Source organism: Phytophthora infestans, genomic scaffold (genome assembly GCF_000142945.1).
Source record: "Phytophthora infestans T30-4 supercont1.109 genomic scaffold, whole genome shotgun sequence".
Lineage (NCBI taxonomy): Eukaryota > Oomycota > Peronosporomycetes > Peronosporales > Peronosporaceae > Phytophthora > Phytophthora infestans.
The window spans coordinates 235,709-242,652 of record NW_003303650.1 but is presented as its reverse complement, the minus strand read 5'-3'; positions in this window follow the sequence as shown (position 1 = coordinate 242,652).

Genomic DNA, 6,944 nt, shown 5'->3' with positions numbered 1-6,944 from the left:
CGTAGATGGTCAGTTCTTGGCCGCTGAATGCGAATCCGGCCACGTCTCATCATTAATAATAAGGACAGCCTGGATTCAGTGACATATGGACCGTATCCAATATCCGTTGAGAGTTCGGTACTGACGCCATCGAATCTCTTGCACCTTGGAGTCACTGTACATCACATGACCGAGGGTTCGTCGCTAGAACATCTTAGGCGGTGTCGCGTCCGCAACTATGGAGAAATCACTACACCACATATACTACTGGTCCGTGTAGTTTGTAAAACTATAGAAGACCCTACGATTAAGACTGACGAGTATTTGCTCTAATATTTCACTGTGACACAGACAAAGGCGATCGAGATGGAAAACTGCAAACGCTTGCAGCTGTTTAATGTCGATAGAGCAAAATCAAGGTATTTGTTCTTGTTCTCTAGCGATAGCCTCGTCCACATCGTGCGTCTAATAAACCTGCAGCCTGTAACACTAGATTAATGCGCTCAGGCACGACGCCAACCTTGCCGTCACTCTCACAATGATGAGTAATATTTCAGCTAGTCGAACATTTACGACATCTGGTTGGCGGATTTAACCGATTACGCAATCTTTACAATATCGTATTAGCTAAAATTAAGTTATTTTTAATAAAATTCATATTGTCTCAGAAGAAAATATTAGGTGATATTTTTATATTAACTGGCCTACAGGTGATATTTTCACAATATTAACTTCACTGATTTTGGAGTTACAGTACCATTAACCCCTGCTCACAGACCACTCCGTCCTCATGACATCGACCACCACCGTTCTGTAGAGCGCTTTTGAGTATTAAAGCTTCAACCTGATGAAAGGAAAGCATCGATATACTTGTGAGATTAGTATCGGATGGCTAGGGGGTGGAACGCAACTGCGTTTTTGATTTTTAGTTATGAGGTAACGAGGAACCATCTTTCATGTGCTCAATTGCTCATCATCTTTCGAATTTCTTCACGACTCTGCTCCTTGGCCGGCAGTTCCTGGAAGCGCATGTCCATCTCCTCCACACGGCCCACCTTCTTGATGGCGTCAAGTTCTGGCGCGACATCCAGGGGCTTCACCGCGCTGCCCATAGCGCGATGCACCTCGTAGAGGTACAGCACAGACTGGTATTGTTCATAATCCTGCATGACTATCACCACGCCCCGACGCATCAAGTCTGTCAAAGGCAGTGAAGCATACGCCTCTATGGCCTCAGCGAAGCGCCCACGAAAGCAGAATTCCTTGACAATACTGGATATCTTGGATAATGCACTTGATCCGTATGCCCTAGGAACACTTTCACCAGTCCACTGAAAGGTAAAAGAAAGTATGATTAGATCGTTAGCTTCACTACTCCTCAGCTCAACGTTCTTCTGCGACCATGCAGTCGCTTCTCTTGCATTGGCCTGGCATCATTTGTCTTCACTATACTGCACAGCACCTTTGTGCTCAACTCAGCTGTGCCAGGTCCCGTAGTTCGACCATCCGTCTTGTACTTCACGTTGACTCTGGTCCTAGATATGAATCTGATTTCCAACACGCCTCCTTCGAAGCTCCAGCTTTGATTACTTTGCATCTCCGATGCCAACACTAGCAATCAGATTCTTGAGACGCAATTTGTCCAGTGCTTTCGTAAAAGTATCAGCAGGATTCTCATCCCCTTTGATCTTATGTAGATTGAGCACTCCACGTTCTACTTGTTCACGCACGTAATGCCAACGCAACTCGATGTGTCGAGTGCGGCGACTGTAGGTAGGATTTGTAGCTAGAACGTGTGCAGCTTGGTTGTCAATACCAATGCGTAATTCCAGTGTGGTGCGGGAGAATTTCCTGTAAGATGTTACTCGCTGCGATTGCCTCCATAGCAGCCTCACATGCAGCCACATACTCAGCTTCAGCAGTGGACAAGGCTACAATGGACTGTCGTCTCGACATCCATGAAATGGCACCACCAGCTAGTGTAAAAACGAATCCTGTCGTGCTCTTCCGAGTTTCTGGGTCATTGGCCCAGTCACTGTCACAATGTCCTTCGAGTACTATAGCCTTCGACTTTATCTCTTGTCGATCGTAAGTTATTCCATAGTTCACAGTACCCGTAAGATAGCGTAGGACACGTTTCAATGCACCAACGTGCTTACTTGATGGGTTTGCCACAAATCTACTCAACCGACTCAGTGCAAATGCCAGGTCAGGACGTGTACTTGTCGCCAAATACATCAGCATACCCACAGCTTCACGGTACGGGAAGCTAGTGTCGCTTGTCTCGCCTTCTTCCAGCGGGACAAATCTGGCCTTCACTTCCATGGGATTTCCCACAGCATGAGCTTCACCGTAGCCAAACTTCTCCAAAATTTCGTGCGTATACTTTGTTTGAGTGATTGTAATCTGCTCTTCTGTCTGGTTAACTTCAACCCCAAGATATACAATCAATAGTCCTTGGTCCTTGAGTCCATACTCTTGGTCCAAATCTTCAAAAAAAATATTCTTGCTCTTCTCATCCTTGGTCGCTACCACGATATCATCCACATACACAAGGACAAGTATAACATCTTCTCCATCAATACGATAGAACAGACATGCCTTGGTCAACGATCTCTGGTAGCCACGAGTAAGAAGCCACTGGTTAATTTCAGAGTTCCACTCGCGCCCAGATTGCCTCAATCCATACAACGCTTTGGTCACCACATACATGTGGCCATTCACTTCACACGGAAATCCGTCAATCGACTTCACGTATTGCAGGATTCCGAGTAACGCATTTAGATATGCCGTATCAACATCTCCTCCATAGATCATCAGGCTCAGAGCCGCAGCTAATGCCACTAGAAGCCTGAAAGAAGACATTCGTGCCACCGGCGAGAACGTGTCAATGAAATCCACTCCTGGTCTCTGTTTTTGCCAAGAGCAACTAGTCGAGCTTTGAAGCGAATCATAAACCCCTGAAAATCCGACTTCACACTATAGACCCAGCGTGTCTTGATAGGCTTAGCATCCTTCGGAACATCCTCAAACGCAATCTCTTCCAGAACTCTACGTCGTTTCATTGCCGACATCTCTGCCAGTTCGGCTTCGCGCCAATAGTTACTGTATTTGCTTCGCATAGCTTCGCGGTGGTTGCGTGGAATCCGAACATCACTTGCTCGTATAGGACGTCCATTCTCATCCAGTACACGTGACGTATTCTGCACCGCGTTGACTACATAGGCATCCAAATACTTAGGCCGACGACGCTCGTGATACTCACGTAGACCAGTTCGAGTTCGCTTCGGACCTTCACGTTCCGCACATATCTCCACACGACCCATTTCTGAGTTGGTTTCGTCTCGTTGACGCTTGCATACCAATTTCTCACACGTACTGGCAATTATAACGTTGTCAGCATCCTCACTGAATTTCTCATCAACGTCAACCAGCATATCTCCGTCTTCATCGGCTACAAGATTCGCTTCATTCACAACCGATTCAGAAAGGTTTTCATCTGTATGCAGCTCTTCAGTGTCCACTTCAGATGAACTCCCATCAGCATTAACGTCCAATGAACCACACCCACTGACAGCAGACTCATTATCACTTGTCATGTCAGGTTTCGTGTATCCATACACTGTCGTAAGTTTCGACGCTGATCCTTCAGAATTCACACCGTCACTCTGTATAAGATCATCACTCTGGTTGTGGTATTGTTCACTCTGCAGTGCAGTCAGAGCACTAGGTAAACCCGCCGCCACCCCTTCAACATCCGGAACACACGGAGGTTCAGTCACTGTATCTCCGATTCCTTCCAGTCCTGTCCAGTTTGCAGATGCTCTTGACGGTAATGACGCTTGTTGCGCCTCCCTAAGCTCCGTCATCACCTCATCTCGCTCTTCAACTCGTTGCGCAGTATCGTCCTCGCCTTCCTCGAGGTCTCTGGTCGCTTCGAGCGTGACCTCGCTCATCGTCGGAGCAGCGTTCGAGCTACAGACTTCACTCAGATCCATAGTGGATTCGAGCGTTGAGTTTTCAGTACTCGACTCCATGTTACTGCACTTTGTAAAGTGCAACGACTCCAAGTCGTCGTCCTCCAAATCTGCTCTATGACGATCTCGGTACATCACATCTTCACTAATGCAAAGATCGGATACGAATTTAGCTGTACGATCATCAGGAAAGTAGACTTTACAACCCACGGTATCTTCGGCATAATCGAGCACAAAACCCAGTCGCACGTTATCATGGTGCTTCTTCCGACCTAGTGTCACTGGTACATGCACATAAGCAAGTGAACCAAACTTGCGGATGTGATGGAGGTCGGGTTTGATCCCAAACATCATCTCATAGGGAATGCTCTGAGTTCCCTTATTGTAGGCTCTGCTCTTGATGTACACTGCGTTACGCAGCGTGTAACGGGGTTACATGGTGTGGAACACACAGGGGTACGAAGTACCCGGAGAGCTAACAAACTCTCAGTACATAAGTTGGAGAGTTAACAAGGTCTCTCAGTACGTTGGCTGAAAGCCACACGTTATGCATTTGATTAGGTTTAACTATGCTAGATAGTTAAAGAGATACATTTACCCCTAGGCGGCTTGGCCGCAATAATAGTAAATAAAACACTTCTGGTTTCGAAGCATAAAAGTTAAGGTGTTAACTTTGAGCCCTGGTCTTGGGCTGTAAGTGTCCTTTGGATAAGGAACTTAGTATTAGTGACTCTTTGAGTCGAACGTCTTCCTCTGACGCTAAAGCTACGGCAGCCCCGCTGCACAGCGCTTCAGGCCACAGACTAATAGGAAATCCAGCATCATGCATCATCGACTTCGTCATCTCCACGAGAGATTGATGCGTCCTCTCGCAAAGGTTCAGCTGTGAACTCTTTGGACCCACCTTCACATGCTCGATGCCGTGCACTTCGTACCAGTTATCCATTACTGTGATAACGAATTCACCGCCTTTGTCTGTCAAGACTTGGTGTATTCTGTACTTCACTCGAATAGGGCCATCCTGCTGACGACCAGCTTGTCTTTCAGCCCAGAGCACATATTCTTTCATGTGCTGGTTCACTACCTCGCTTGACTTGCTAGTCAACATGTGAACTTTCACAAAGCGAGTGTACCCATCCATGAGCACAAGAACAGCCTCGAATCTAGTACCATTAGCTTTACTAGGATCAGTAAGTCAGCGTATACCATTTGGTTCGGAGCGTTTGTGTTGCGATCCAGCTTCTTCCAGTGTCTTCGCTGCTTCTGCTTGCCAATATGACAGGCGTCACACGCTCCTAGCTCTCTCTGCCTCAGCATCATGCCACGAACAAGGTTCTTGTCGACCATCGTCTTCAAGTATTGTGGACACACATGCCCCAATCTCTCATGCCAAAGTTTCAAAGAAGCCATTCCTTTCGCAACTGTGAAATTGCACAACGGCCGATCCTGTGGACTAATAAATCCATTTCTGGATGGATGGCTCACTTTAAATCCCCAAGTTCCATCCTCCGGTGTTGCAACAATTACAGTATCGTCGTGTTCATCTGTCACGCGAAAGCACCTCAATTGGCCATGGTAATCAAAGTCAAAACCTTGTTCCGTAGCTAATCCGACTGACAATAGGCCATGTGTAGCACCAGGAATGTAGAAGACGTCACTTAGGTACACTGCCTTTCGCTCGCCTTCAACTTCAGTTATTAGCTGCACAGTTCCTACTCCAGCCACTCGAGAAGCCAGCGCAGGCGTAACCCCAAGTACATGCTAGGATTGATTTAGATCCGGTGTAAACGCCACGTAATACCACGGGTTTCCCGTCACGTGCACGTTAGCAGCCGTATCGAAGTACCACCACCCACCACTTGTGTCTACTTCATGTTCATCATGTTCGAGGCCTTCGTACCGACAGCTAACAGTAGCATCAGCTTCATTACCTCTTGCCTCTTTCTCCATGTTTAAACCCGCTTCATTCTCTTCGCTGTTCTCCGCCGGCAGTCTGGCGTCGATCAGTAGAGCGTCCAAAGCGTCCGTCACTTCTTCTGATACATGTACTTCTTCTGTATGTGAGCCCAATGACTCGTTGTGGCCCATACGAGTCACATTTGCACGTGCCTTCTTCTTCTGCTCGCTTCCAGCAGCTCTGTCCCCGTCTTGGTTCTTCATCTTCTGCGGACACTCCGAAATAAGGTGTTCAGTACTGTCGCAAACAAAGCACTTTTTCACCTTCTTCTTTGTGTCTTTAAGCGGTTTTTCACATTTTTGTCCATTGCCATCGGCCTTCTGCTTCTCGACAATACCGCTTTTCTGGCTGCGTTTCCCGCTCTTAGCTTGAAAAACTCTCTGTCGAGAGTCAGCAACCCGAATAAGCTCTCGAGTCCGCTCTGGGGTGATGTATGTGTCAGCACAACTGTACCGAACACCACTCTTCAAACTCTCAAACTCATACGTATGCGGTTGACTGTTCAACATTAACTCCACCATCGCGGTGTCGTCGAATTGATAGTTGAGAGACAGCAACTCCGTCCGCAAGCTGACCATCGTACTCAGGTGCTTGTTGACGTCTCCGCCCGAGGACAGCTTGAGCATATCAAGCTCGTGTCTAATGCTCTCAGCTCTATGAGCCATAGTAGTTCGGTTCTCCCGGCTCTCATAGATTACGCAGAGCGCCTTCCACATGTCGGTTCCGGTGGATTCGTCGTGAATCTGGTGGAAGATTTCTGCTGGCAGTGACATCCCGATGAGCTGCATGATGGTCAACTGATGATCATCAAACTCTTCCTCAGCCTCCGACGTGAAGAGCATCATCTTCGTGAGATTCCCATTCACGATATCCGTGAGTTTCTTCTTCTTGAAGACTATCTCCATCGCCCATTTGTACTGCTGCCAATCCTTCCCATCCCAGTTCTTTGGGACACCGTCGTTCGTGTACTTTAATGGTCCTGACATCTTAGATCACGTTAGTGAGCAAAATCCGAAAGCCTTTTGAGCTCA